Genomic DNA, 21,622 nt, shown 5'->3' on the forward strand with positions numbered 1-21,622 from the left:
TACAGCAGCTGTTTGCCCTAATCTGCCTTGTGGGGAGTCCCCGAGAAACACGCTTCCTTTCAATTGGCCCCCGAGACTCCTGTATGCCTTTCCCTCAATTCCACTGATCCCCCAGTTTCTGAGGAAAGCCCAATGGTTGAGAAGCAAAGTGATTCTCATTGCACCCTACTGGCCCTGTCAAGTTTGGTTGCCCTTTCTTTGGCCTCTTATTGTTTACGGCCCGTGGACTCTAGATCCAGCTCTGGACTTAATTTCTCACCCTCAGGGGTTGGTGCATCCCAGTCTACAAAATCTCAAGCTGATGGTTTGGTTTCTCCAATTCCAGTAATTGCCAGGCAGAATAACTTGTCCTCTCCAGTGCAAAAGATACTTCTGGCTTCCCATAAACCATCCACCAGAAAGCTTTATCTAAGCAAATAGAAAAGATTTTCAACTTGGGTATGTACAACCTGCATAGACCCTTTCTCGGTGTCAGTTGATAAGGTCCTGGAATATTTAGCTACCTTATTTGAAATGGGAGCCTCTACATCTACAATTAAGGTTCATTTGGCTGCCATTTAAAATTTTCATAACAAGTTTAATGACCATTCCTTGATGTCTCATTGTCTATGCAAAATTTTTCTTAAAGGTGCTGTGCATTTAAAACCCCCTTTCAAAGACCCTGTAGCATCATGGGATTTGCCTGTAGTCTTACAATGTCTAGTTCAACAACCCTTTGAGCCAGCAGCTACTTGTGAAGTCAGATTTTTATCTTGGAAAATGCTCTTCCTGATAGCTATCACATCTGCTAGAATTTCAGAGTTACAGGATTTATGTGTGAATCATGCCTATATCATTTTTCACAAAGAAAGAGTATCACTCAAAACCAATCCCTCCTTCCTTCCCAAATTGGTATCAGAGTCTAATATCAACCAGCCCATAGACTAACCTGTCTTCTTCCCAAACTTTACAAACAAAAGACAGTACTGTTTACAGTTATTGGACATCTACAGACAATTACGCTTAGACTTGGACAGAATGAAATTTTCTAGAAAATCAGACCAACTTATTTCTATAATTTTCAGGACCAAGATTGGGCAAACCTGTATCAAAGGTCACCTTGTCAAAATGGAGACTGCATGACTCAAGCTGTCAACTACAGTTAGAGCTCATGCTACTAGATGTTTCCACTTCAGTGGTCTTCCATTCCAGGGCTTCTATGGAAGACATATGTGCAGCTGCGACTTGGGCTACTCCACATACCTTTATCACTCATTACAAATTAAGCATAGTCTCCAGGGAAATAGCATCCTTTGGCGCTTTGGTGCTCAGGAACATCTTTCATTAGGGCCGCCCAGGATCTAAAGTAGCTGGAGACTCTGTCCCATCAGTCAAGAATGAATGAAGATTGACATCAGATAAAGAAGTTATGATGTTCGTGTTTCACTGTTGCAGTCCTTACAAAATGGGTTATCCGGCTCCCGGTAGCCCCCAGTCGGCCAGAATACCAAAGTACTTGGTATATGATGTCGGCTGCCTTCGGTTTAGGCCTGACGTCAGGTACAACAGAAGGCAGATGACACCATTTCCTCAGTCTTTCTTGTCACGGAGCCCGAAGCAGAAGCTTTTTGCACAAGTGCCGGTCGGCCGAGTACTTTCTTTTTGTATTCCGACTGCTTAGTTGAAGACATCCTCAGATAAGTACCCCATTGGGGACCCTCTTTTCTTGCTTTAACGACGTCCCTAATTGTGTTCTCTATGATTCTTTCAACCCGTCTACCATACGCCGTAGAGCTAGGATCTTGTTCAAGCATTTCGAAGTCTGGCCTAAGTTCGTCGGTATGGCGTCTTCTGGTCTCCTGACTTCAGATGTTCCCAAGAAGCGCAAAGATAAGGACCGCAACAGGCTTAGGGTCAAATTAGCCGACGACGTCCCTGTTAAGTTGATTGTTGGCCCAGCGGTAGTCAGTGAGGTGTATTCTTTGCCCCTGCAGTCTGCAGATGTTCAGCAGGCGTCTGCAGAGACGTTTTCTGAGTCCTCCATACCGCAGGCTTCCACTTCATCTTCTGACCCTCTGTCAGTCACCGCCTCCGATGGATCTGGAGCCGATAAGCAGGGGCCGGCTTCAGAGGCCTCTATTCTCTGCCTGGAGACCAGATCCAGACTGACAACCTTAATTCAGACTTCTGCGGTGGCTAGGCCTCCCGAGTCCCTCTGGCTTTGTAGCAGGCCATCCAGCTGAAAATCTACTCCTAAGCAGGTGGCGGCCTCCCCTCAAATGCCTCCGGCTCAGATGGTTAAAATGGTTAGTGATCTCTTGATCCTTATCAAAGACTCTCAGCCACCTCCTCCTAAAAGGATTAGGGAATTGTCCCCAGAAGCTTTCTCTGCCTCAGACTCAGAGGGTTCCAGCAACTCTGCTGATGAAGAGGGAAACTCTCCACTTTTTTTCTGGTTTTGAGGTTTCTGATGCAGAAGACTCCATCCTTTCTGCCTCCCCTTCAGAAGATTTTTCTTTTGGAGATACCCTGAGTACTCTTGGGGAGCATTTCAAATGGGAAAGTCAGGACTACCCTCAGTCTAAGAAACGGATTAGGGAATTCTTGTATTTGCCACAACATAAGCCTTTGGCTATCCCTCCAGTTTTGGAAGTTGTTGATTATGTTTTCATGCAGAATTCTTTGACTCCTAATTCTGTTCCTCCTGCTCCCAGAAAGCCTGACAGGTATTATAGAGTTCCTGATTCTCATCAGTTCCTTTTCAAGAATCCTACTGTTGATCCAGAGATTATTTCTCAGGGCCCTATGGGTTTTAAAGCCACAGTTGCTAAAAATCCTTTTCCTTCTGACAGGGAATCTAAGGCCTTGGATAGATGGGGTAAAAAGGGTTTATTCTTCTTCCACCTTGGCTATTAGGTCTGTTAATTGTCTTTTTCATATGCTTAAGTATCAGCAACATATTTTGGAGGCTATTAAGGCTAAAATTGCTGGTGTTCCTTCCCTGATGGAGAGTAAGGACATGTATGATTTATTGAATTCTGCCACTCTTGTCACTAAACATTCTTTACATTATAGTTTCTACACTTTGGAGGTTTCTTGCAGGGCAGCAGCCACTGGTTCTGTCATTAGAAGACATGCTTGGCTCAGGGAATAGCCACTTTCCGAACCTGTCACCTCTAAATTACTGGATGTGCCTTTGCACAAGGACAATCTTTCTGGTAGCAAAGCAGAAGAGATGTTAAAAAAGTTGGAGGATAAGGCCAAATCTATGCAAACTGTTAAGGACTTTCTGCAAATTCAGCCTCCTCGTTTTAGTTGATATTACCCTTACTTGGACGATTGTCTTATTCAGGCAAACTCTCCGGAGCAACTTCTAAAGGATTTGGACTTTCTAAAGAACCTTCTCACATCTTTGGGCTACACGATCAACGAAAAGAAGTCAAAATTGGTACTCACCAGGGAGATTGTATTCCTGGGAGTGAGCCTGAACACAGCCACCCAGATGGTATTCCTCCCTCAAGAGAAACAAATGGATCTTTCGAATTATTTCAAAAATTTGTCAAGCATGACCCAGTTCTCTGCAAGGCAATTCCTGTGAGCCCTGGGATTGGGATTCATGGCTTCATGTATTCTGATGATTCCATATGTCAGACTGCATATGAGGAAAATACAATGGTACCTCAAAAGCCTTTGGTGTCAACACACTCAGGATTTAGACTTGATTCTTCCTCTGATTCCCAGCCTGCAGATGGAGTTCCTTTGGTGGACAATGGCCTGTGCACAGAACAAAGGCCTGCCTTTCTGTCCACCTCCTGCCAGTCAGACTCTCACCACAGATGCCTCGGACTAAGCTTGGGGAGCACATTTACAGGGCAGATGCATTCAGGGGACTTGGGACTCTCAACAGGTTCATTTGCACATAAATCTGAAGGAATTGATGGCAATCCAGCAGGCCTTAATGGCTTTCAAACATCATCTCTCTCCTGGTATTATTCTGGTCAGGACAGACAACACCACAGTCATGTGGTACACCAACAAGCAGGGAGGGATGCACTCTTACCCCCTGTGCAGACAAAGCATGATACTATGGTCAATAGCAGCTTCCATGGGCATTCATCTGATAGCTCAGTTTCTTCCAGGAAGGCTCAACGCCTTGGCAGACCAGTTGAGCAGACATGTCTTGGATCCACACAAGTGGCAACTAAACAAGACCATCTTCTATCGCATCATTCAGCATTGGGGCACTCCCCAGGTGGATCTCTTCTCATCTCCAACCAACCACCTTCTTCCAACCTTTTGCACCAGGGATCATCACAACAAAGCTTGGAAAGTGGATGCTCTGTCCTTCCCCTGGACACAGCTCTTGATCTATGCATTCCCTCCTCTGCCTCTTCTTCCCAGAGTGCTGTTAAAGATAAGGGACAAAAAACCAAGGGCCATCATCATAGCACCAGACTGGCCCACACAACATTGGTATCCACTGCTTCGCAGTCTCTCCCAGTCTCAGCCTTGGCATCTTCCTCTGATACCAGATGTCTTGGTTCAGGAGGGGGGGATGAATTCTACATCCTCATCTTCAGACTCTGCATTTGTCAGCTTGGCTCATAATTTAAACCTTTCCCAACAAGTGATTGAGGTCCTTTGTGAGGCCAGGAGGCCTAGCACTAGGAAATCTTATGCAGAAAAGTGGAAAAGATTCTCCATTTGGATGCAGACTAGAGGGGAAGACCCTTCTCAACCTTCTCTTCCTCTCATTCTTGACTATCTGGCAGGCTTGCTTAATGATGGACTTTCCTTTTCTTCTATCAAAACCCATGCTTCAGCTATTTCAGCTCATTGTTCCTTTGAGAATCCCATTTTCTCTCATCCCTTGATGAAACTGTTCCTCATGGGAGCTAGCAATTTAAAGCCTCCCAAAAGGGCACCTACTCCTGCTTGGGATCTCAGTTTTGTACTTGAGAAACTTACTCTGCCTCCTTTTGAACCAGCGGCCTCAGCAGACCTGAAGTTTCTCGCCTGGAAAACTGCCTTTCTCTTGGCTATTACTTCAGCTGGAAGAGTTTCTGAGCTGCAGGCCTAAATGGCAGTAGAGCATTTTATCATCTTCCATGTGGATCAGGTTTCTCTTTGAACTAATCCCTCCTTTATGCCTAAGGTGGTTTCTAGCCTGACTCTTAACCAGTCTATCCACCTGCCTACCTTCTTTCCTAATCCTCAGAATAAAAGGGAAAGGTCAGTACATTTCCTGGATGTGCATAGACAGCTTAGATTTTACCTGGACAGGACTAAATCTTTTCGAAAGTCAGATCAGTTGGTCAGTTTTTGCTCCTGGAGCTCAGGGCAAAGCTATTTCTAAACAGACCATTTATAAGTGGATTCCTCATTGTATTCACTTTTGTTACTTACAGCATGGCAAGATTCCTCCTCAGAGTATTAGGACCCATTCTACTAATGCAGCTTCTACTTCAGCAGCTTTTTTTTAAGAGGTGTACCTACTAGGGACATACTGGAAGCAGCTACATGGACTTCTGTCCCCACTTTCACTAAACATTACAATTTACCCTTGTTTTCTAAGTCCAGGGCTGGTTTTGCCACTGCAGTGTTGCAGGGCATCCTTTCCAACCCTTAAACAGTGGGTGTTCCTCCTCCCTTTTTTTTTCCTGGGCTTTGGGAATCAACCCATTTTGTAAGGACTGCAACAGTGAAACACGATGAACATAGTACAGTTGTGTACACTTACCATAAATGTAGATGTTCGAGTGTATTCACTGTTGCAGTCCTGGTTTCCCCCCTTCCATTCCCCTTTTTCCTAAGGCACAGACTGGATTTTCTTTTCTAGGTCTAACCTTTTTTGGGGGGCTCCTGACAGTTAAGGTAAGAAAAATTGAGGAAATGGCATTGTCTGCCTTCTTTTGTACCTGACGTCAGGCTAAACCGAAGGCAGCCGACGTCATATACCAAGGACTTTGGTATTCTGGCCGACTGTGGGCTACTGGGAGCTGGATATCCCATTTTGTAAGGACTGCAACAATGAATACACTCTAACATCTACATTTATGGTAAGTGCACACAACTGTACTTTCTTACCATAACGTTCCATCTGTGTTGTTGATCTTCATTCATTCTTGACATCCCACCCTCTTGACCCCTCCAAAATACTCCTGGAGGTTCGGACTCAGTCCTGGGATATTATAGGGTTATACCTTAGACAGAGCTTCTGTATTTTCTTAACTACTAGGCAAACTCGATCTGAGGTAATGGGAAGAGAGGCACTGTGGGTAGAGCCTTAGCTCGAGAGTTTATGGCTGGCGAGAGCTATGTATAATGGCCGAGTCAGTTCTGACCTTAGTCAAGAATGAATGAAGTTCGACAACACAGATGGAATGTTATGGTAAGAACATAACTTCTTTTTTTGGCCTCCCAGAAATCTCCCAACAAAAAGGTGTACAAGAGTAAGTGGAAAAGATTTTCCATATGGGCTTGCAAACCAGAGCATTGACCATTTTTCAGCTTCTGTCCCAGATATACTACTTTTTCTCAGTCATCTTTTCAAACAAGGGGCTAGCTTTTGTACTGTTAAGTTCCAGTTAACAGGTATATCCACTTTTCATATAGGAAACCAACACCTCTCCTTGTCTACTACCAAATTATGTAAAGCCTTCATGGAGTTTTTCTTCTAAGACTTCCCATAAAAGAACCTTCTCCACCTTGGAATCTCACCTTTGTTCTACAAGGTTTCACTTAAAAACCCTTTGAACCAGCAAAAAGCTGCGATTTTAAATTTCTGTCTTGGAAAACTATTCTGTTGATAGCTATTATGTCAGCAAAAGAATTCTGAATTACAGGTATTATCAGCAAAACCTCCTTATATCATCTTCTGTAAAGAGAAACTGTCCTTATGAACCAATCCTTCCTTTATGCCCAAGGTACCCAACAAAGCCAATCTTAACCAATCCATTCAACTTCCAGGATTTTTTCCTAATTTTTCAAACAAAGGTGAATATATGCTACACCTTTTTGATGTTCATTGACAATTACGCTTTTATCTTCACAGAACAAAACAACATAGAAAATCTGATCAACTTTTTGTGTCCTTTTCTTCCATTTGCCTGGGACAAACAGTTTCAAAGATCACCCTAGGTAAATGGATTACAAATTGTATTTCATTGATATATCACCAAAGAGGCTTAGATTTGCCTCATCCACTTAGAGCTCATTCTGCCAAAGCCATGTCAACTTCAGCCGCCTTTTCTTCTATATCTTCAATTGATGACATTTGTGTTGCAGTCACTTGGTCCATGGTACCTACCTTTGTTACGCATTACAAACTGGACTTTATCTCTAGAAGCACAACTTCCTTTATCCTTCCATGAAAGCCACTCAAGGGTTATGTAGCTGGAGACTCTGACCCAGTGGTGAGGAAGAATGAAAAAGACAACATCAAATTTAAAAGTTATGCACTTACTATAACTTGGCATTTGTGTTGTCCATTTTAATTCTTCCTCACCTCCCCCATCCATCCCCCTCACAATGCTCCTGGGATATTTTCTAGATAACATACTAACCCTCAGGTTCCTGGTCTGAGCCTCTTCAGGCAACTTGGTACTGCCTTTGCTTCTAGAATCTCTAGGCTATTGAGATTAGCTGTATAACTATTATTGCAGCAAACTAGATCTGAGGAGTCGGGGATGCCCTGGGGGTTATGGGTAAAGGTAGGAGCATGAGACGCAGATCAGAAGTCTTGCATAATGCAGCTGAGTCAGATCAGAGGATCAGATCCTAGACCCAGTGGTGAGGAAGAATGAAAATGGACAACACAGATGCCAAATTATGGTATGTACATAATTTGTAATTCTAATTGTGAAAGTATGAGGAATTTTTTTATCTGCAGTTCCTTCTTAAGAGGAGAAACCTGTTTTAATTTAGTCTCTTCTATTGCACAGATCACTATGCATTGTTTACAGTGAGTATACAAATGTGTTGGTACTTCTCCAGGGGTTTGGCCACTAGTACTGTTTTGAGGATGTTTGCATGGCTGCATCCTCAGAACATCCCGGTTGATGCTAAAATTGAGATTTTAAATTCATCCATGGATAGTGAATTAGTGTTTGGTCCCTCTGCTGCAGTGGTGATCAAAAAGTGTGATGAAAGGGGCAAGCTGATTATAAAAATCTCTTAAAGATTTTCAGCTGTCCTTTTTCAAAATTTCCAAGGCATTTTTTATCTCCTCGTCCAATTTTTGGCAAAAAGTAGAACAAACAGTCTCAACAAAATACAGGTAAACAGACATTTAAGAAGGAAAAGCTAGGACAATCCATCAAGTCTAAATGACTATTCAAGAGATCTTGTGACCCATCTCCACCCTGGTCTCTTTTTTTCTTCTAAAATGACCGAATCTCCATTTTCCTCTTTGGCAACAGGTAGTTTTAGACAAATTTCTTCTGAAAATCATTCATCAAGGTTACAGATGGCAGTGGAAGGAAATTCTTCATTTTTTTGGGGTCATTCCTCATTCTTCAGATCAGACTATTTTGTTCCCTCTAGTTCTTCAACACATGCTTGTCAAGCAGTGGTAGTACCAGTTCCTCCTTCCCATGTGGGGAAGTGTTTTCTATTCAAAATCATTTCTGGTGCCAAAGAAAGAAAATGCTTGGAGACCAGTTCTGGATCTTCTCTTTCTAAACCTGTTTTTGACAGTGCCCAAATTCAAAAATTGTGTCACTTTACACCTGTTACCTCTTCTTTCTCTTTCAAATTTCCTGGTAACACTAGACTTAAAAGATGCTTATCACATTCCTATTTATCCCGACTTCAGACATTTTTAAGGTTTTGTGTATCTGGATCATATCAGTTCTCTGCTTTACCCTTTGGACTCTCCGCTGCACCAAGAGTATTCAGAAAGTGTCTAGCTCCAGTTATAGCTACAGGGTATTTTTTCCATATTTACATGACTTGCTTATCTTTTTTTTCAAAATGTCAGGAGTCTTTCTCTTAGGTGAGAGACCTTTTACACAAGCTGTGATTCCAAGAGAACATTCAAAAGTCTTTCTTGCTTCACACAGGATTGTGTTCCTGGGATGTCAACTAGACACCTCAGTTCACAGAGCTCATCTTCCAAAGGAGGAGATAGATGTATATGTTTTCTAGGAATCACTTTTATTGAATTATCACTTGTGACATAGGCAAGCTTACATTTATATAAAAGTAATCAAACCATATTAACACTTTCACATTTACAATCACATATATTGTTACATATTCTATAATTTAAGCAACATTACATAAATTTAATTTCTGTCTTCTCATAAACCTCATTCCTCCTTCAAAACATTTTTTCTGCATGAATTTTTCCCACAATTACCATTTTTTTCTATGTAATTTACTCCTACTTTTTTTCTGAAGATCCTACTTCTGTTATTATTTATGTTGCAATATTCGTTACTTCAAGTATAGTTAATTTACATTTTGTAATTACGTTTTTTTGGCAGCCACCAGAATTAAACTTAATAAGGCCTTTCTATGCCTAGGCAATTCAGATGTATCCCAGCTCAAAAAAAAATATTTTCTTTAGTTACACTCATTTGCTCACCCAATATTCCTGACAGAGTACTCAGTAGGGAATTTTTAAAGTCTGCCAACTCATCACACTTCCAGAACACATGTTCCTAGTTACCTCTTTTTCCCCATCACACTTCCATCATTTGACAACTACTTGAGGAAAAATTCTTTGGAGTCTGCTTGGGGTCTAAAAGTATGTATGCAGACACTTACATGCAGAAATCCTAAATATTCTAGACTTTATTGCATATTTGGGACCCATACATATGTCCTCCCATTGCTTCTTTGTGAATTGCATATCTAATCTCTCTTTCTAATCATTTTTACCTCTTCTGATCGATTACTGTAGTTCTTGTGCACTATTTTATATGCCCTACTAGCTGTCCCTTTTTAACAGCAACTTCTGTTCTAGATTCAGTTAAGAACTCAACCAGTACAGGTTTTTCACTTAAGATTCCCCTATCCCTTTCTCTACGTCTGTACTCTGATATCAATCCCTGATAGGGAAGGCAATCCCTAGGCTGCAATCCAAATGCCTTCTTAGCCTCTTCCCAATGTTCATCGTGTTTCACTGTTGTAGTCCTAACCAATGGGTTATCCGGCTCCCGGTAGCCCTTGATCGACCAGAATACCAAAGGTAAGTAAATATGACATCGGCTGTCGTTGTAAAGGACGTCAGGACATCCGATACAAAAGGAGACAGCCGACGTCACTTCCTCAGTCTTCCTTGCCGCGGAGCCCAAAGCAGAAGCATTTTTGCACGAGTGCTGGTTGGCAGTTTACCTTTTTGGTTTCCGACTACAAAGTTGAAGTCTACTACAGCTAAGTACCCCATTGGGGATGCTCTTTTCTTGCCTTAACGAATGTCAGAAAAAGTCAATACTTGTCTTACCTGTGGAAAGCAGATTCCCCATAATGATTTTCATTCCTATTGTATTATTTGTTTAGGCATTGACCACGACGTTCCTAATTGTGACCTCTGTGCTTCCTTTAATCCATGTGCTATTCATTGTCGGGCTAAGCTTTTAGCTAACCATTTTGGAGTGTGGCCTAAGTTTGTCGGTATGGCATCCGCTGGTCTTCAGGCTTCAGATATCCCTAAGAAGCGTAAGGACAAGGACAGTGACAGACTTCAGAAGGTCAAGTCTTCAGATGATGTTAAGTTGATCTTCAGCCCTGTGTTAGCCAGTGAGGCGCCTTTGCAGCCCCTGCAGTCCACGGATTTTCAACCGCAGGCCTCGGCTGAGACCATTTCAGAGTCCCTCAGGCCTCCGGCTTCCATTTTGTCTTCTGACCTTCCTCCTGTTGCCTCTTCACCTGGACTGGGAGCCACTAAGCTGGCTCTGGTGTCCGAGGTCTCTATTCTTTGTTCAGACAGCAAGCTCATACCGACAACCTCTGCCACTACTTCGGCGGTTGCCAGGCCTCCCGAGTCCTTCAGACTTGCAGGTAAATCTTCCAGTCGTAAGCCTGTGAAGAAACCGGCACCAGTTTCCTCTCGTTCCCCTCAATCTCAAATGGTTAAAATGGCTAATGACCTTTTGACTCTTATTAGGGGTTCACAGCCTCCTCCTTCTAAAAGGGGTAGTGATGTCTCTCCTGAGACTTTGTCTTATTCAGGTTTTGATACTTCTAGTATTTCTGCTGATGAAGAGGAAGTTTCTCAGGTTTTTTCTCCTTTTGAGGATTCAGATGCAGAGGAATCCATTCCTTCTGTTTTTCCTCCAGAGGATTTCTCTTTTGGTGATACTTTGAATACTGTCACGGAGCATTTTAAATGTGAAAGTCAGGATTATCCCCAATCTAAGAAAAGGATCAGTGAGTTTTTGGATTTGCCTCAGCATAAGCCTCTGGCTATTAAGTGATTGATGATGTTTTTCTGGAAAATTCCTTGACTCCAAATTCAGTTCCTCTTGCTCCCAGGAAACCTGACCTGTACTATAGAGTCCCTTATTCTCATTTGTTTATTTTTAGGAATCCACTAGCTGACCCAGAGGTTATTTCTCAAGGGCCTAAAGGTGTTAAGGCCACTGTTACCAAAAATCCTGTTCCTTCCGACAGGGAATCTAGGAACCTGGATAGGCGGGGTAAAAAAGTTTATACCTCTGCCACTCCTTGCTATTAGGTCTACTAATTGCCTTTTTCATATGCTTAAGTATCAGCAACATACCTTGGAGGCTATTAAGTCAAAGATTGCAAGTATGCCTCTTTTGGCAGAGAGTAAGGATATGCAGGATTTGCTGAATTCTGCTAGTCTTGCCAATAAACATTCATTACATTCTGGTTTTGACATTCTAGAAGCCTCCTGCAGGGCTACAGCTACTGGATCTTTCTCAGAAGGCATGCTTGGCTCAGGGAGCCACCCCTTCCAGAGCCTGTCAAGTCTAAACTTTTAGATGTACCTTTACATAAGGACAGTCTTTTTGGCAGCAAAGCAGAGGAAGTGCTCAGAAAGATGGAGGATAAGGCCAAGTCTATGCAAACAAAGACTTTCTGCAAGCTCAAACTCCTCACTTCAGCAGGAATTACCCTTCTAAGAGTTGGATGTTTCCTGATACCAGCAGACAGAACCACTCTAGGACTAGAGGTTACAAATCTTCTAAGGGCAGGTGGCTACCCCTCAAAGGTCTAGGTGCTGGCATGCTTCCACTTCCAAGGCAGGCAGTTGCCTACATCTCAATCCAAACATTCTCAATGACTCTGTCCAACTTCTGCCTGTTTCTGCTTGCCCAGAGAATCCTTTAGAGGGAAGGTTGGTCTTTTTTGCAAATGTCTGGGCCACCATCACGGATGACAAATGGGTATTCAGAACTGTATCCCTAGGTGACATGTTTTCTTTTCACACCTTTCCAGTACCCAGAGGATTCCTGGACACTCCTCCAAACCAAAGGGCAGAAGTAGAAAAGCAAATTTTGTCTCTGTTACATCTGGGGGCAATAGAATCAGTTCCTGCTCAGCAGGTAGGCCAGGGCTTCTATTCTAGACTTTTCGTAGTTCCAAAAAAAGAAGGCACCTGGTGTCCTATCCTAGATCTATCCATTCTGAACTCTTTCTTGTTAATTCCAAAGTTCAAAATGCTCACTCTGCATCAGTGACTACTAATGTTAGACAGGGACTCTTGGCTAGTAACTTTGGATCTCAAAGAAGCTTATCTGCACATCCCTATCAGGGAAAGTTGTAGGCAATACCATCATTAAAGAGTGGGCAAGCAACATTATCAATTCTCTGCACTGCCCTTTGGCTTATCTACTGCTCCCAAAGTTTTCACGAAGTGCCTAGCTCCAGTCATGCTTTTTTCAGGCAGAAGAAAATTCAGATTTATCCATAATTGAACGACTGTCTAATTCAACCAGATTCTCAAGAACAGCTGTTAAAGGATCTGGAATTTGTAAAGACTCTTCGCTGGGTACGTTCTCAATGTGAAAAAAATCAAAAATGGTGCCATCCAAGGAGATAACATTCCTGGGAATGAGTCTGAACACAGCCTCCCAGATGATATATCTCACCCAGGAGAAAAAGCATCTTCTTTCTCCAGGGACTCTGCTTGTCAGAACAGACAACACCACAGTCATGTGGTACATCAACAAACAAGGAGGTACTCATTCTTACCCCCTGTGCAGACAGAGCATGATTCTTTGGTCCATAGCAGCATCCTTGGGCCTGCATCTCCTAGCTCAGTTTCTTCCAGGGAGACTCAATGTTTTGGCAGACCAGTTGAGCAGACAGACCCTGGATCCTCACGAGTGGTAACTGAACAGAGCAGTCTTTTACAGCATCATTCAACGTTGGGGCACTCCTCAGGTGGATCTTTTTCTCCTCCCCAGAAAACCACCTTCTACCACTTTTTTGCACCAGACAGCATCACAGCAAGGCCTGAAGAATGGATGCTCTGTCCTTCCCTTGGATGCTTCTGTCGTCTTCCCTCCTCTTCCTCCCAGGGTATTATTGAAGATCAGGGACTATTCTCATAGCTCCAGACTGACCCAGACAGCATTGGTAACCACTGCTTCGCAGTCTCTCCCAATTTCCTCCTTGGCGTCTTCCTCTGAAACCAGATCTTTTGGTTCAGGAAAGGGGAAACATTCTACATCCTCATCTTTAGTCTCTCCTTTTGGCAGCATGGCTCATTGTATGAATCAAACCATTTCTTCTTCTCTTTCCCAGCAAGTGGTTAACGTACTTCGGGAGGTCAGGAGGCCTAGCACTAGGAAGTCCTATAATGGTAAATGGGAAAGATTCTCTCATTGGATGCAGGCTAGAGGGGAATCTTCTTCTCAGCCTACTCTTCCTCTGATCCTGGAATACTTGGCTGATTTGCTTCAGGGTGGTCTTTCTTTTTCCTCTATCAAGATCCATGCTTCAGCCATTTCTGCTCATTGTTCTTTTGAGCAACAGCAGTACCAGGAGTACTACTCACAGCTGAAGATGCTCTCACCAAACAAGAAAAAAAGTAGTTGTAAAATTGTAAGAGCAGTCACCACGAAGGTATCAATGAAACACAAAATACAGCTGGTCCCAAGCAAAGTCCAATGGCAGTCGTTTAAGAAGGTAGCAAAAACGTTTATTCAAGAACTTAAAATGAGCGCTTTCGCATAGCCAAGCTATGCTTCTTCAGATTATCAGATTATTATTGTTTCATTGATACCTTCGTGGTGACTGCTCTTACAATTTTACAACAACTTCTTTTGAGCAACCCATTATCTCTCATCCCCTGATGAAAATGTTTCTCAGAGGTGCTTGCAACTTAAAACCTCCCAGAAGGGCACCTACTCCAACCTGGGATCTTAATTTTGTTCTAGAGAAACTCACTCTTCCTCCTTTTGAGCCAGCTGCCACTGCAGATTTAAGGTTTCTCTCTTGGAAGACTGCCTTTCTCTTGGCTATAACATCAGCAAGGAGGGTTTCGGAGCTGCAAGCTTTGATGGCTGTGGAACCTTTTCTTATTTTCCATGCAGATCGTGTTTCTCTGAGAACCAGTCCCTCTTTTATGCTTAAGACGGTTTCTAGCCTCACTCTTAATCCAGTCCATACACCTTCCTACTTTCTTTCCTAATCCTCAAAATAGAGGTGAAAGGATCCTACATTCTCTTGATGTGCACAGACAGCTCAGGTTTTACCTGGACAGGACTAAAGACCTTCAGAAATCAACACAGTTATTGGTCAGTTTTGCCCCTGGAGCTCAGGGCAAAGCTATCTCTAAACAAACCATTTCAAAGTGGATTACACATTGTATTTCTTTATGTTATTCCTTTCATGGCAAGGTTCCTCCTCAAGGGGTTAGGACCCACTCCAAAAGAGCAGCTTCCACTTCTGCAGCCTTTTTAAGGGGTGTTCCTACTAAAGACATTTTAGAGGCTGCCACATGGTCTTCTGTTCACACTTTCACCAAACATTATAATTTGCCTTTGTTTTCTAGATCCAGGGCAGGATTTGCCACTGCTGTTCTGCACGGCATTCTCTCCAATCCTTGATTCTGTTGGTACCTCCTCCCTTTTCTCTGGGCTTTGGTAATCAACCCATTGGTTAGGACAGTAACAGTAAAACACAATGAACATAGTACAGTTGTGTACACGTACATAAATGTAGATGTTCGAGTGTATTCACTGTTGCAGTCCTGGTTTCCCTCCCTCCTTCCCCCTTTTTTTTGGTCTTCTCTTGGTCTCCTTTCCTAAGGTACAGGCTGAATCTGGTTTTATTTGTCAAAGTTTCTTTTGGTTTAAGCCTTGTTTTCTGGGGGCTCCTGACTGTTATGGCAAGAAAGACTGAGGAAGTGATGTCGGCTGCCTCCTTTCCTATCAGATGTCCTGACATCCTTTACAACCAATGATAGCCGATGTCATATTTACTTACCTTTGGTATTCTGGCCGATCAAAGGCTACCGGGAGCTGGATAACTCATTGGTTAGTACTGCAACAGTGAATTCACTCGAACATTTACATTTATGGTAAGTGTACACAACTGTACTTTCTGTTACCTTTCCCTCTCTAATTATTTGTTCCCAGTACCTGGGTTCCTTTGTCAGCTTCCTCTTATCTGTTCTCTATCCCCCTAATTGCAATCATCCTTATTGGCAGAAACTCTTTCTCCATTCTTGTTTTCACTTAGTTTTTGGTATAGTTTCTGCTGCTTTATGAATATAATATTCTTTATGACTGTTGTTATTCTCCTTAAGGATCTGCATCCAAAATCCCATTCTTTCCTTATTTCTTTAATTACCCCTGCTTCTTCATCATCATCATCCCTTTCCACTTTGAATTGTAGCTTTCTGCTTGTGTTTTTATTATAGCCTTAACTGTGTAGGTATAAATATCCCTTCAAATCAGGCAATCCTAAACTACCATGATCTGTTGAGAGGATCAACTTAATCTTTATTAATTACTGTCCACAACTTCTCTTCTGGCTGATAAAATAGCAGCATGTTTTAAAACATCTTCTGTTATAGGTAAGTGGAACTTGCACAAATGTACTTTTGAGGGTCCCTTTATTGAGAAGCCCTTTCAGCTCTCCTGAATGGTTGTCTGACTGCTGCACTCTGGAGACAGTCAGGGAGTGCTTATCCCTGCACCCTCATGCCTGGCTAGCCATCACTCAAGATTTATTGGTGCAGAAGAAAATCACTAGATGATATAGTCTTCCCTTTGCTTTCCCTCCAAAAAGTAAAAGTGAATCTCCAATGTTCCACCCATTCAGAGGGAACTGGCAGCAGCAGAATTTGCAGGTTTGCTAGAAAAACAAGTCATCCCAGAGGTCCCATCAGACCAGCAAGAATCCAGTCTATTGAGGTTCATTTTGGTTCCGAAAAAGACTGGGGACCTCAGGACTATTCTTGACCTATGCCACTTCAACCAGTTTGTGAAACAGACAAAGTTCCAGATGGTCACGGTTCAGTCCGTTCCACGTCTTCTGAGGAAGGACAGGTGGATGAGCTCAATAGATATCCAGGGCATATACTACCATATCAAGACAGTTCACTGGTTCATAGGAGGTTACTAGGCTAGCAGTACTAGAGTCTTTACAAGCCTAGCCATGTTTATCCCAAGTATTCCCATTTGTTCTTTTTGGGTAGTTCGCAGAAAGAATTTATGAACAGAGCGGGTCTGGGATCAACACCAGCTATCCCTGTCCATGAGGGCATGGGTGCCAAACCAGGGGCAAATTTGTGGTCTATCATCCAATTATCTAGGTTGCATTTGAATAGGGTCAGGGAGGAGCTCTGTTTTATATGAATAGGAAGTCTATTACAGAGAAGCAGCAGTCTCTGGGATACATATCTGTCTCTTCAGTATGTTCTGTTAATGTGACAAACTCGGTTGAGATCCCTAGAGTGAGTGACTCTTGTGCCATTTGACTTGCGGATGTGCAGCATTTCCATTAGGGCAAGGTCGGAGATTGCCCCTATAGGCCAGGCACAAGTCACCTCTCAGCAGCTGATAAGATACAGAGTAAAGAGACAGGGATTTCAGCCTGTCCATGTAGGTCATGGTGTGGAGTTCCTGTATTTTCTTAGTGAGAAACCTCTGAGGTCTCTCCAGCTGCTGCAGGTGCCTGGTGAGGTACATGCAAAAGGTTGCATTATACTCCATTAGTGGACTAATGAGGGTTGAGTACAGTGGAGTTATAACATCCTTTTGACCTGGATGTTATGCCCTTGCTTATGAGGTGTGCTACATTGAAGGCTTTCCTTACCACTGTGGAAACATGGTGGTCAAAGTTCAGATTGTTATCAACCTGTGTTTTTATTTATTATTTATTTATTTTACATTTGCTGACTGGGCTAGTCCAACAGGATATATGTCCATTTTCAGTAGAGGCCTGGGGAGAAAAGCTCCAAAATTACATAGTTAAAACATACTTCAATTTCCAATATGTTAAACTGAATCTAAAATAAGCAACAAACAACAATATATTAGCAACAAATTGGAGAAAAAAACAGCTCCGTTACATAGGTGTAGCCAGGTGAGGAAGAATACAAGACATTTCCATTGAGAACAATGCTGACAATTTGTTTAGCATAAAAACTTCTTAAATAAGCAGAATTACAACAGGATACCACTGAGAGGTAGAATAAGGAGATAGATAGGGGTATGTCTGTTAATCAGGATGTTAACTAAAGCCCTCAGAGAAGGGCATAAGAGATGAGTCAGAGATGGTAAGAAAAGAGAGAGTAGAAGTATTTTATTGAAACAGAGAGTTTAAGTACTTTTGTTACTAGAAAAAGTCACATACTTGCAGGGTGATACTGAAAAGTACAAAGGAAGTTGGTAAGAATAATAAGGACATAGAGGTGATAAGCAAGAAAGAGACAGCAGGTCAGTCAGGATTCGTACAAGGGCATAGCCACTGGGATAGAAGGAAAGTTCTTAGTTGTTTCTTAAAAAAGGGGTGTTGATGTAAGTGATGTAAGATTAGATGGAAGTTTGTTCCAGTTAGTTTCAACAAATTTAGTAAATAGGCAGTCCCCAGATTTATTGTTGGATTTAATGGAGACTACTAGTAGCTTGCTTGCTGAACACAGTGTTGTAAGATTTTTATAAGGTTTGATAATGTTACAGAGTATGGGAGAGTTTATTGGATGATATAAGATCTTATGGGTAATTATAAGTTGCTGAAGAAGAAAATGATTGTGTAATTCCAGCCATCCTAGTTGTTTAAGGTTTTGGCAGTGATGGGTATGAAATGCGGAACCAGTAGCAAATCTAGCTATATTATTATATGAGGTTGATAGTTTGTTCAGATTGCTTTTGGAAAGGTTAGAGTAGATGGGAGAGGTGTAGAGAAGGGTGGATATAAGGTGTGTCTGGGCAATAGTGGTCCTAGCTAAGGGAGTAAGAAAGGTTTTAAGCCTGTAAAGGGAACCAAGTTTTCTATTTACTGATTTAATGGTCAAATTAATGTGCGAGTCAAAGTTAAGATTATTGTCAATTGTTACACCCAAAAGTTTGGTGGTTGTGTCTGGTGCTATTATAGTTCCATTTTTGGATGTAACTGTGAAATACATAGAGGAAGACTTTTGTGTAGGAGTAAACAATAATAACTTCGTTTTGTTAGGGTTGAGGAGGAGACAGCGGTTATGGAACAAATTTTCAACTAAGGTAAAAACTTTTTGGTTATTGGTCTGCAATTCGGTAGTGGAGTCAGCGGCACAGATTAGTGTAGAGTCATCGGCATATTGTAAGGTGATGGTTAGAGGAAGGGAAGAACTTTTTATTATCATTAATAAAAATGGAAAAAAGGAGAGGCCCCAAGATTGATCCTGGGACTCCCAGGGTGATGGGGAATTGAGAGGATAAGCTACTTTCCCAGAGAACTGCTTGTTTTCTATTCTCTAGGTAGGATTTGAACCATTTGAGTGCTTGAGTATCAAGTGACAGTGATTTCAGTATATCTAACAATAACTGGTGGTTAACCATGTCAAAGGCTTTGGAGAGGTCTAAGAAGAGTGCTGAGGAAAGTAGGTTGTTGTTATGATTCTTATTAATACAGTCAGTAAAGGTTAAGAGTGCAGTTGTGGTGCTATGAAAAGACCTGAAACCATGTTGGCAATCAGCTAGTAGGTAATTTTGGAGGAGATGATCAAGTAATTGCCGATGGATACATTTCTCCATAATTTTTGGTAATGGAGAGAGAAGGGCTATGGGACAGAAATTTGATAGATCTTTTTTACCTCCCTTATGCAGTGGGATAATATGAGAGACTTTCCAGATGGCTTGGATAGTACCTTCAGTTAATGGTTCTGTTTATTAGAATAGAAATAGGATAGGCAAGTGCTTCAGCTGCCATCTGTAAATATTCAGTAGGAATGGCATCTGCTGAAGGAGTACATGGTTTGAGTTTATGAAGTAAGGAAAGGATAAAAGAAGTTGGAACTGGCTGGAGCTGAAATACAGGGGATTTATTGATTTATTGAGAAAGTGGCTCAGTAGTGTTAGTATGTGAGAGGGACTTCGCGAAAGATTGCACTGTTTCAGAAAATAATTTATTAAAAGTGTTAGCAGTTTGGTTGGGTGAGTTCTGAGTCAAATTGGAAGGGGTGGGAGTTTTAGCATGTCCAGGATGGAGTAGTTTATTTATGCCTGACCAGAATTTTTGAGGGTTTTGATTTTGGATTTGTTGGAATTTTAGGTAATAGTTTTTTTTGTCAAGGAGTATTAATTTTTTTGTCAAATTTCTAAGTTGCCTAAAGTTGTGATGGTCAGTTAGGTTTTTGGTAGTTCTCCACTTGTCCCAGATTTTATTTCTCAGCAGTATGTTCTGCCTGGTCTCTTTTGAGAGTCAGGGAGCAGGTTTGTTCCTAGTTCTGACCCTACGGGAGGGGGCATGGTGGTCTAGAATTTGCAAAAATGTCTTAGTAAAATAAGAGACAGCTTCATGAAGAGGCAGGTACTTTAGGGGTGACCAGTTACAGGCTTTGAGCTCAGCTTGGTAGCTAACTAGGTCTAGATTTTTCTTGCTACGAGTTATTCTATAGGTTAATGGGTTGGAGATAAATGTTTTTTTTTGTCTAGTAATAAGGGTGAGTGAGTGATTGCTAATATCATCAGGAAGTACATTTGTTTTATAGGTAAGGGGATTACTGTTCACTAATATCCAGTCTAAGATGCTTTGTTTGTTGCTAGGTTTATTGGTTCTAGTGGGGGAGTTAATGGTTTGGTGGAAGCCATAAAGGTTTATATGAGTAGTAGGTTTAGGAGAAGTACAACAATTCCAAACAATGTTAAAATCACCTAGCAGTATGGTTTCTTGAGGGAAAGATGTAGAAAGCCAGCTAAGGGTATTTTCAAGAGTGTTAATATTATTATCTGGGGGATGTAAGAGCAAATGATGTGCACGGCTTTATTAGGATTTATCTGGAGCTTAGATATTAAAATTTCAGCATTGCTGGGTGAGGGAGGTTGTATATCTAGTGAGGTAACATGTAAGTTAGATTTATACAATATTGCCACTCCCACCACCTTTCTTGAACAGGCGGTGTAGTCTCAGGATGTTGTAGCCAGGTGGAATTATATCATTATCCTTAGTTACTGGTTTGAGCCAAGTTTCTGTTAGACATAGGATATCAAAAGAATGTGTGTGCAGAAGGGAATGCAGTTGGGTAATTTTATTGTTTATACTCCGTATATTGAGGTGGGCTATACAGAGTGAGTTAGGTATAGTAGTGGTAGTTTGAAATGTATTAGGAAGGACTGATTGGGAGTATAGGATGGTATTACTTGGTCCTGGGTTAGGATGTATATCACTGTGCAGTAATAAATACAGTAGAGGATTATGCAAACATTTGGTGAGATAACAAAAAATAGGGTAAGGTTTTCTGGTTTGAAAATATTTAATTGTGTAAATCTGTGAAAATGTGGTAGAAGGTATGAAGGTGAGGAGGTTATATTACTGTAGGGTAGGGAGGTTATAGTAGAGAGAGGAGTTGTTTGTCTTGGTGGGTGTTGAAAATTGGTACAGGTTAGGTGTTCATAGGAACTAAGGATAAGGGAGACAAGTAAAGTATTAAGAATTAATATATAGAGGAATGAGTTTTTTGGTAAGCTGAAGTTAGGCATAGTAAGTAGATGTGTAAAGATGTTTCTGAGAGAAAAGGAGTATAAGGAACAAGGAATGGAAAAGGGCAAGGTGATTTGAAGAGAAAGAAAGAACAAACTTGTTCCCAAGTTTCACACCACTGGGTTGGAACTTGGGGTTGCTGCCAATACTGTAATTTGTAGGGAATTCCATTTTTCCAAAGGGAATAATAATGCATTTTTTGCATTTAGATGTGAGAATGTTCAATCTCGCCATTTGTTTTTACAAATGGGTGTTGGAGCTGATCCTCGGCTCCAAGTTGGCCGCTTAGCAAAGCTCTGCATCTAGGAGAAGCTCGGGACCAACCTACCTCCCACAATTCCCTCTGCCTCTACCTCAGATCTAGTTTGCCGCTGCAACCGATCGCATCGATTTTGAGAGCTCTGACCAACTTTGGGAAAATAAGCTATTTCTACTTATATTTCTTGAAAAATCTTCTAATTTCTTTTGGGGAAACTTATCTTTAGTGTGTGTGTCTGATTCATCCTTGGCTACTCTAATATATATATATATATAT

The 21,622-nt window shown here is 41.7% G+C and overlaps 1 long non-coding RNA gene across 1 annotated transcript in view; it reads left to right on the top strand.

Moving 5' to 3' along the window:
* LOC122811962 overlaps positions 1 to 21,622 on the top strand; it is a 1,111,549-nt gene that overhangs the window by 177,895 nt on the left and 912,032 nt on the right. The gene's annotated exons all lie outside the window — the stretch shown is intronic.

The sequence above is a fragment of the Protopterus annectens genome, chromosome 9.part0 (genome assembly GCF_019279795.1).
Source record: "Protopterus annectens isolate FY-2018-M chromosome 9.part0, PAN1.0, whole genome shotgun sequence".
NCBI classification, from domain to species: Eukaryota; Metazoa; Chordata; order Ceratodontiformes; family Protopteridae; genus Protopterus; species Protopterus annectens.